Below are 10,661 nucleotides of genomic sequence, written 5' to 3' on the forward strand. Positions count from 1 at the left end.
AAATCAGCTGATTTTGATGTGAGTAGATGCATTCGCCTTGTTCCAATGTTTCAAGAGGTGGATGTCGATAAGTATTTCATTCTTTTTGAGCAGGTGGCAACAACTTTGAAATGGCCTGTAAATGTGTGGACACAGTTGCTGCAGTGCGTACTTACTGGTAAAGCTCAGGAGGTTTACACAGCGTTGTCTCCTGAAAGTAGCCTTGATTATGAGCAGGTCAAAGCTGCTATTTTGAGGGCATATGAGCTTATCGCCAGAAGTGTTGGGGGGGTTTGTACTAATGCTGGTGTGTTGGGGGGGATTATACTAATGCTGATGTGTTGGGGGGGTGGGGTTGTACTAATGATGGTGTGTTGGGGGGGTTTGTACTAATGATGGTGTGTTGGGGGGTTTTGCTGCCGTGGTTTGCGCTTCAGGGCCACCGTAGTTCATTCCTCTCTGTGACGCTCAAATGTTCCTAACCTTTCACACGTGTAAAATATTTTGATTTGATTTGTATTCATCTGGAACAATCAACAGTATGTTATGAAATAAGAGAATAAAAAAAAATTAAACACAAAGACAAATCAATCCGGAAGGAGCAGGCGAAAGCACAAAGTCTTGCCCCTACTTTACAATATCATATTATTACAAATATATCAAATACATATGCATATGCACCATATATTATAGGTCATACAATACTTACACTTACAACAATACACTGTAACGAATTTGACTGTAGATTTTACAGTAAATACCTGGCAAAAAAGTTGCCAGTAAAGTATTGTAAAATTGTTGTTAATAACTGTGAAAATAATTACAGTATAATACAGGATTTCTTTTACAGGTTATTGTTGTACATAAATTACAGCAATGTATTGTTTTTTTACAGGAAAACAACACTTTATTGTAATTTAGTTTACAACATTATCTTGTATTCTTTTCAAATTACAATATTATTACCTGGCAACTCGAGTTGCCAGGTAATATCTGAAATTTCTTCACAATACAATATGTTGTTGTAAATCTTTTTTTACAACAACATATTGTATTGTGAAATACAAGCAAAAAGCTGTAAATATTTCACAATACAATATGTTGCTTTGCTGATTCCTATTGTAAAGTGTTTTAAATAAGACCAGGCTTGCTTTTAATCCAAAAATCATTGCATTAGATTCCCTTCAACTGTTAAATAAAACCAGAGTCCGAGATGCAAAATCATTACATTTTATTTTTAAAAAGCAATACTGTGTTACAAGACTGTACGTTTTCAGAAGGTAACTTCTCTTTTTCTTAACACCTCATTAAACATTCAATGGAATTCAAATTAAGAGTTGCAACGAGGTCCAGCAATATTCAAATTCACCATATGCATTGCTTAAAGACCCAATTTAATATTTTTTATTTACAATATTTAATTGTTGTGCTTGCCGCCGGGCGCAGCGCAAATTTACGTCATACATGCGCCAATATTTGAATGCACGTCACGTCTGCGTCCGGTGTTTACATCAGACGAGCAGTACGCAACATTATGTAGGATACACAGTAGAGATTTGTGTCTTTGAACCAAAAGAAAGCCTTGGCACTTGCCCTGGGTGTGAGGAGAAGACAGAGGAAGGCACCCGCAGCAGCAGCAGCAGCAGCAGCAAGAAAGGTGTGGGGGCACGAGACCCTCAGGTCCAGAGAGGTGTGGGAGACCCTCAGGTCCAGAGAGCAGTTGGGGGAATTCCGACTGCAGGAGCTCCACTTTCGCTGTGACCGGTTCCAGGGGTAATTTTGGCTCAACAGGGAGCAGACAGTCTGCTGACCAGAGTCGGGCCTGCGATTTCGCGGATGGGTTATGAATGGGTTTTCATTTCTAAATAAAATGTTGCATGTCAACACTGTGTGTCATTGCATGTTTACATACGAGATGTCTGCAGTTATTGCAGTTGGGTATAATGAAGCTAAGCCATGAGCCCGAATTCATACATTCATCATCATTCATTCATTCTCTGGAAAACACTGTTTAAAGCATATGTGCAATTAATTCCTCCAAAACTGGAGCTTACACACTTGGAAATGGGTAGTTATTCTGTGTAACGGCCATATACCTAAATACCTATATGTGAACTACAATGAAAACGAACATGACTTGTGTCAATCAGTCCAAACATATTTTACTTCATATAAACATACAAATACAAATATATCCTACAAATACCTGTTTGGAGCTGTATATCAACTTGATATTTGGTTTTCGCAGCTCAAAACAGTACACTTCTTCTCAGTTGCTTTGGCACATTTCTCAGATCAGAGATGACAATAATGTGTCACATAGGGAACAGTGCTCCCTTTCATGTGCATTGTTCATTACACTATACTTACAGAGTGAACTGTTAAATATGGACAACAACACAAAGCAGTTTCACTATATTGGTATAAACGATGGTGTAAGGACTTGTCAGTTTGATTGGGTCATGGGTATAAATACTTACTTTGGACACATAAAAGATTTCAATCTAAATACACGCTTTTGCAGGTCAGTCACTTTGCGGTGCCGTTTACACCAATTGTTTTAAGAAATGCACTCACTGTTTTTAGTGAAGACATGTCCATGTTGATTTCACATAGCTAAAACAAACCTGAATGATTTAAATTAGGAGGCTACAATAAGCTACACATCTGGCATGCCTATTATTGTTGAAATATGCACCACAGCATAGTTTTGCGTCCGAGGTCTCTGTACGACCTCGAACTGTGTGTACAGCTCTGGGAGATCGCTGACGGCCCAAATCAACCTCCGTCCATGTTCCGTTTGTGGATCCACGTGTATTCGGTGTTTACTTTTTTCTGTTTTTTTCAGACACCTGAATGCACGTCACAGCGCCACCGCCACTCTTGCTTGCTGCGCGCGTGGTCAAAGTTGAACCATGTTGAACTTTGACCGCGGCCGCACGTAAGCACTACTCAACCAAATGCCGCAAGATGGCGCTTGCGCTGCGCTTTGCTCAGCGCAGCGGCAGACCAGTTCTTGCGCGCGCAAGCCATTGACAATAATGGGTTTCATAGCGCAACGCTGCCGTTTGCGCGTACAATGTGAACGGGCCTTCAGTCTGTAATGAACAAAATTGTTCCAAAGTAGGGAGTGGTCTGAGGGCACCATAAAGCAGGAAAATAAAATGAGAAATGTCTTTGGTAAATGTTCTTCGGTTGTCTAAGTTTGCTGCTGTTGGGCTGGTCCGGAGATCTCCAATTAAATGACTCGTAGCCCAGGGCTATGTCCATGCAACTATATCACTACGGGTCGGTAACATGTACAACCTTGTGAAAAACTCAAAATGAACTATTTCTATGACTCTCTTTTCCACAACAAAGTGCCTTCTTTAAAACTGAGTCTGAGTCTCATTTTTACCCATGAATAATTGAATTATCGTCAAAGGTCATGCAAATCTCAATACATTTTTTGTTAAAAAGAAAACATGTAGGTAGGTGTGTATGGTATGTCTATGTTTATGTATCAATATATGTACGTGAGTGTGTATATGTGTATATGCGTGCGTGTGTGTATATATATAAAAGGCTACCAACTTTGCTTATATATTGACTATTTGCTTTGAGCATCACTGCGCCATAGTGGGGAGGGTGGGTGCTGGGTGCACATAAAAAATCATGCATAACTGTAAAATGAACTTTCATCTGGGATTTCTTGTGAATGCAATAAAAAAAGAACAAAGCAAGTTTGCAGTTTATTCACCTAAATGCTCAGTTTACCCCAATGTAGAACTACTTTTTAAAATGTATAATCAAATAGATCTTTATTGTCAATGTTTGAAAAACAACGAAACACAGTTTAGCATTAGTCATTATTATAAAAGGAATTGGTTCTGCAATGGTATAAAGCATTCAGGTAAATAACTGCTAACTTACCCTTTTTTTAAACTCAAAAATCATGTTAAAGATATTTACTGTAAGTACACTTAAAGCAAAATAAAATCTCTGTTACTCATAATAGCAAACTTTAAAAAATAATGATCAACCGCATTCTACTTCAACCACATAGTTACCTTTGAATGAATTCCAGTGTGCAAGATGCTTGCTCCTGGTACACCAGATTGAAGTTGTCGTAGCTACAAAACAAAGCTGCCACTCCAGCCAAGAAGTTGGGATGTGGAGGCAAAACCACCTGACCTCGATGCTCAGCATCCAAACGCTTGCTGTGAGCAATTCACCTAAATATAAATAAACAAATGGTTGCCTTCCACATAAACATTTCTACGTTTAACTAATGTGTCCCCTTCATAGCCTCTGTCTTTGCAATAATTTACAACTGATTACAAAAAAATAGACTACCTAAGACAATTAGTCTTGAAGAGTCAGGAAGCTGTAGTGTTTCTTCAACGTCAGCTGCTGTTGCCAACACCTAAAAGACAAAGAAAAATGGTCATCGTTAATGATGCCTGCCTAGTATAACATGAACTAAGATCTAACCCAATATCAGCAAAACCCCTAACTATCTCAGCCAATATTCATTATATTCTGTTTTGGCTACCATGCCAGTCTGAAGGCCCATTATACAAAAAGAAAAAAAAAAGTTGTTTATGTAACCCTCAAGAGACCCAACATAGACCCGAGGAAAGCATGGTCTACATCATCCAAAAATTGGGACGGTGAAAAATTTGAGATGTAGCTAAGCATGGTGTGTCAAGTTTTCTAGTCATAAATCTGTAATAAACAGTGTGTTAGGCGCATATTTGAATCTTGAAAGTTGAGAATGTATAACATTATGATGGAAGTATATGTTGGCCATTTTCCGCCTTTAAAATAAGTTGTTACAGCTATTTGGGTTGATATAATTTGTTACACAGATTTAATGTTAAATTTAACCATTATTGGCCACTCAAGAATTGGTAAAAAATTGCCAAATTACCTCCAAAATACCACATTAAGACACCAAGACATGAGATAAAAAAATTTTGTTACCAAAAACGTTTGATAAGATTTCTGCAAGAATTGCATTTTTTTGTTGATACATCATCATCACACATTTATTGAGTCCACAAAAGTCTCTAGTAGACTAAATTCATGCAACACCAAGGCTGTTTAGGGACCCCAGTCTGCTGAAATATCTAAATACACCCTTATAGAACAGGCAAAAATAACACATGTGCGCTGCATAAACTGCATGGGATTATCAAAAAGTGGCCATGTCTGTGAAGGGAAGACTCGTGGGTGCCTACACAGCCCATTTTCATTCAGATATCTTGAATTAAGAGGTCAAGGGACCCCTTTGAAAATAGCCAAGCCTTTTTTCACCCAGCTCATTAACATTAATGACAGTAAAACAGAGACGTCAAGAATGTTTTAAACGGAGCCAGCTTAATGTCGGGCTCTAACTTAGTTTACAGAGAAGTAGATGCAGGTTAAATATAAGCGATTTTTTTAAGATCGTGCAAAGTCAAAGGGCGTTTTTGGGAATATTGTTAAAGCATATATATATAGTGGAAGACGGTAAGGAAAACAACAAAACTGAAGAGTGGTGCTTATATGAACGACACTCATGGAAAAAGCGAACAGACACTTCAGACTTAGCGAGCTACGGTATGGGCTTTTGGTTCAATAAGACATTTTTTTTTGAACTATTGGGATTTATTATCGCGTTATGGGCCCGCTGCAGCCCCTGATCTGCGAGGCGTCGGCTAATTCTTACGGTTAAGTTAGCTGGCTTTTGCCTCACTAAAGTTGACTTTAGTTTGCTAGTGTTAGCTAGAACGGCAAAGAAATGTTTTACAGTCAGTCACACATAGCTAAATAAAACATTGTAACCTTAGACGTTACTTACCAAAGACCTGACTCCGTAGCGGTGGCGCCTGACCGTCTGCCTTGTACCTCTGCTGCATGCCTGAGTGACGTTATAACGTTAACGTTACAACATATACATTGAAGTCCACTACTACGCTCAGTTGAAAATTAAATAAATATGAAAAGGGTTAACGCTAACATTATACCCATACGTTTACTTTGGTTTTACCATTAAACTGCTTCGCCTGGGATTGCTTGTTCAAAATGTCTTCTGAAAATTCTCCAGCTAACGTTAGCTATAAGTTAGCTTTATTTTGGGGCCTGCACTAGACTGATACATGGTCAACTTAGGTTATTTCAACCAATATTAACAAGTTAAACCACAATTTAATTATGTAGGCTATTTATAATAGTATACTTACGTATTGTGGATGAGTGGAGTGGCAATGTGGCTGCTCCTGTAAGAAATAAAAATAATCAGTCAAGCTGGCTATGCTTTATGAGGATACAAATCATAGTTGAATTATAGTTGTGTGTTTAGTGGAAGAGCACTGTGACAGCTTAGTCATGCAAAATGAGAAAAGGATACTGTTGTACTGTTGTACAGCAGCACTGTATGACGGTGGTCAGAGAGCAACAAGAGTGCAGCAACGAAGTTAATATCAGTTTGATATCAGTTTGACCATGAAAATAAGTTACTTCTCAACCTGTGACAGGCAACAGCGGCGCATTGTTCTCTCTGACCATCAGCATAGCTAAAGTCTGTCTAATAACTGATGAAGAGGGCGTGTGCCAAAAGACTGGGACCAGTCTGTGCACCAACCAGGGGATGCCAAGTCTAAACCACGGTACTCCTCCAACTTTTAATAAACAAATCAAAATGCTCTTAGAGACTGATATATTAATTCATGTATAAGCCAGAAAATTCAGTCTGATGAGAGAAGCCTGTGTGCCTGCTCAACTCGGACCCGTGTACACGTTTATGCTCTTATGATTTTACTTAAATAAATACTTGTTAAACTTTTAAGTCCTCTCTTTGTCTACTTAGTGGATTTTTAACACGCACAAAGTGGTGACCCCGACGTGATCCACTGAGTGGCGCCAGAGGTCTTTCCCCTGAATCGAGCAGACAGGACGGACTCCAGTTTTTCCTTCACTCAAAACAGCACGCTGTCAAAATAAGGTAAGCAGAGACCTGTTAATATCTAACTTCTGCACATTGAGCATAACCAAATTTTTGAGTGAAGAAGAACAAGAGTGCCGTTGGTGAATTGAATAAAATCTTAAGAGTATAAAAGAAAACTAAACAGTAAAACGAAATTGCAAAATAAGAACTGTTAACAGAGTGAAAAAAATAAATCTAAATTAGCCTGTAAAAAGCTCCTGGTCCATTGTGATTCGGGGAGTTGGGCAATAAAAATGAAATCTAAATTAGCCTGTAAAAAGCTCCTGGTCCATTGTGATTCGGGGAGTTGGGCAATAAAAATTTAATCTAAATTAGCCTGTAAAAGCTCCTGGTCCATTGTGATTCGGGGAGTTGGGCAATAAAAATTAAATCTAAATTAGCCTGTAAAAAGCTCCTGGTCCATTGTGATTCGGGGAGTTGGGCAATAAAAATTAAATCTAAATTAGCCTGTAAAAAGCTCCTGGTCCATTGTGATTCGGGGAGTTCGGCAATAAAAATTAAATCTAAATTAGCCTGTAAAAAGCTCCTGGTCCATTGTGATTCGGGGAGTTGGGCAATAAAAATTAAATCTAAATTAGACCTGTAAAAAGCTCTTGGTTCATTGAGACCGGAGAGTTGGGCAAAACTAAAATCAAAGAGGTAAACCTTCGAAGGTTCAATGGTCTGACGAGACCTATAAATTGGCTATAAGAGACTCGTAAAAAGCTTTTGATCTACAACTGGTCGGAAAGTTGAGTACATTGGATGAAATAAAACCGTAAAAAGGTCTTGGTTAGAAAAATCGGAGAGTTGGTTTAATTTGAATTAATTAGAGGAATCGCAGTCGGTTGGTTGGTAATTATACTGTAAAAAGCCAATGATTGTGAATTCACCGTAAAAAGCTCTTGGTTAGAAAAATCGGAGAGTTGGTTTAATTTGAATTAATTAGAGGAATCGCAGTCTGTTGGTTGGTAAAAAACTGTAAAAAGCCAATGATTGTGAATTTAATGCAATGACAGAAAACGTTTTACATTTCGATACGGAGGCAGATTTTGAAGTATATTGTGAAGAGAATAAAATTACCCGAGCGCTGTTTGATTTTGAGGATAAAATTAATAAGGCACAGCTTGACGTAGAAACAATTACTAGTGAGGGTGTGAAGTGTCAGAACAGACAGGGGAGAGGAAAAGAGTGAAACAGTAACTGGTAGTGGTGACGAAGTGAGTTTAGAGCTAGACTCAGATTTTGAGAGCAACATACAGCAGGACAAGAGACAGACTGACGTTACAGAGTCAAATTGACACTTTGAAAAGCAGAGACAATTGTTCGTTGAAAATATATACAGTTTCTTATATATAGTGTGTTTCGGGTGCTGTTGGGAACTGTATCATAGCATAAAGAAGTGAAAGATTGTGCATACAGTGCTGAAATGGAAGAACTGAAAGCTTTTCTGTTGGTGAAACTGGGGAAGAAAGCACCGGGGGGGCAGCAGAAACAATGGGTTGAGACAGGAAAAAAGCTACTCTGTAAGTGGGAAAAGGAAGGACTGTTGGCAGACATAGGGAGAGATGAGAGTTTATTGAGAACTTTGAATATCAGAGCAGAGAGTCAGGCACGTGTGGCAGACACAGAATGGAAAGAAAAAGGAAGTAGTAAGTGGGGGCCTGCATGGGGGGGACACAAAGAAAAAAGCTGTAGAGAAAGATGTCACAAAGGGGCTGACTGAACTGCTGGGTAAACTGAAAGGAAAAAATGATAAGTTGGCAACATCTGGTAGCACAACAAAGTAATACCAGAAAAGACTAATAATAACCCAACCACGCCACTGCCTGCATATACCACTTCCCTGCCACAACCAACAGCACCTCCATCCTACGACGCGTAACAGTACAGTGGTTCAAGCTCCTGTGGTGCCGTAAACAGAGGTGTACTGGAAGTGAATGGAGGAGTTCTGGATCTGGACATCCCCAACACAACACGCCTGGCAAATCTGGTGAAATGCACAGCCGACCTGACTGACACAGTTGACAAACTAGAAAATCAAATGCAAAACACCAGAGCAGAAATGAGCCAGCTCAAGTGGGAATCCATGGTCGGGACACAGTCACCATCAGGCCAAGGACCCCCAGGACCATCCGCTGCATCACTCCAACTGCCACCATCACAATCAACGCCTCAGCTCCTGCCCCAACCTCAGTCCCAAAGCACTCCTAGAGGGGGTCTGCAAGTGAGACCACCTCCTTTCGATCGATTTGCAAATGAGTATGCCCCCTCAGATAAAGTCTCCCAACACTCTGACTACACCTTCTCCAGCCACACCTCAGCGGTTAGCTTGAAGGAATCAGGAACTGACGTATCCTCTACTGACGATGAAGATGAACAGCAGCACAGAATTACAAAACACTTCACCAAAAGGGGTCCCCCACACGATGGAGGCATGCAGAAACTGCAGCTGCAAGGTGTGTTTGAAGGAGAAGCGAAGGTCATGGATGAAGCAAGAAGAGTATATGACCTTAGAGACAGATCCAAAAAAGGGGTGGCTGGAGCTTTCCCTATTATGGAACACCCCTCAACCAACTTTGGAGTGTATGTGACATTTAAACACAGAGATCTAGAGGGGTTACTGGATGACCTCCCACCAATCACCCAGGGAGCTGGACCATGGATACGAAAGTTGGAAGAACTTTGCCAGGGCCAAACTCTGGCCCTTGGAGATATGAGAGCCCTCCTCACCAGAGCCATGGGTGGTGAAGGAAAAAGTCCAGTGTTGCAGGAGGAAAGTTGCCTTCCTGGGAAGAGAAGTCTCTGCCACAGGTCAAACCCTATCCAGCCAACATCGAGAATCCATTCTCCAGCATCCTCGTCCAGAAACAGTGCAGGACATGTTGTCTTTCCTTGGTTTGATGGGATACAGCAGAAACTATATCCCTGATTACACCCTCCTCATCCAACCACTCAGAGACCTAGTGGCTGAAGCTGGAAACAGAAACCTAAATGCTCTCCTCCAATGGTCTCCTGAAGCTGAAACTGCCTTCTCCCTCACTAAGGAAGCACTCTCCCAGGCCACCATATTGGCTGCACCTGACTACACCATTCCATTTCATCTTGATGTTTCTGTCAAGAACGGACATGTTCATGCCGCTCTTTTCCAGAAAAAAGGGGGAGACAGGTTAGTGCTAACCTACCACAGCTCAAAATTGGACACTATTGAACAAGGACAAACAGCCTGTGCTCAACATCTGGCTGCACTATCGAAAGCTGTCCAAAAAACTACCCACCTGGTCATGCATCACCCATTGCAGATCCACACGGACCACGGAGTGACCGCATTCCTGCAGAGCAATGCATTCACATTCAGTACTGAACGAAAACTGAAAATACAGAAGGAGCTGAGACAACCCCACATCACTTTTGTAACCTCAGCCATCAATTTGGAAGACAAAATGGGACACGGAAAACCCCACAGCTGTGAAGAAGTGGCAGCACAAGAACTGAATCTCAGGCCAGACCTGAAAAACGAACCTCTGCCAGATGCACAACATTGGCTGTACACAGATGGATGCTGCTACAAAGGAGAAAATGGAAATGTGGATGCTTATGCGGTGATGGAACAACACGCAGACGGTACACACACCAAAGTGGACTCAGGAATAATACCACAACCTGCATCAGCACCAATGGCTGAAATATTGGCACTCACAAAAGCACTGCAGTGGTCAAAAGGGAAAAGGGT

This window comes from Perca fluviatilis, chromosome 5, assembly GCF_010015445.1.
Source record: "Perca fluviatilis chromosome 5, GENO_Pfluv_1.0, whole genome shotgun sequence".
NCBI lineage: Eukaryota > Metazoa > Chordata > Actinopteri > Perciformes > Percidae > Perca > Perca fluviatilis.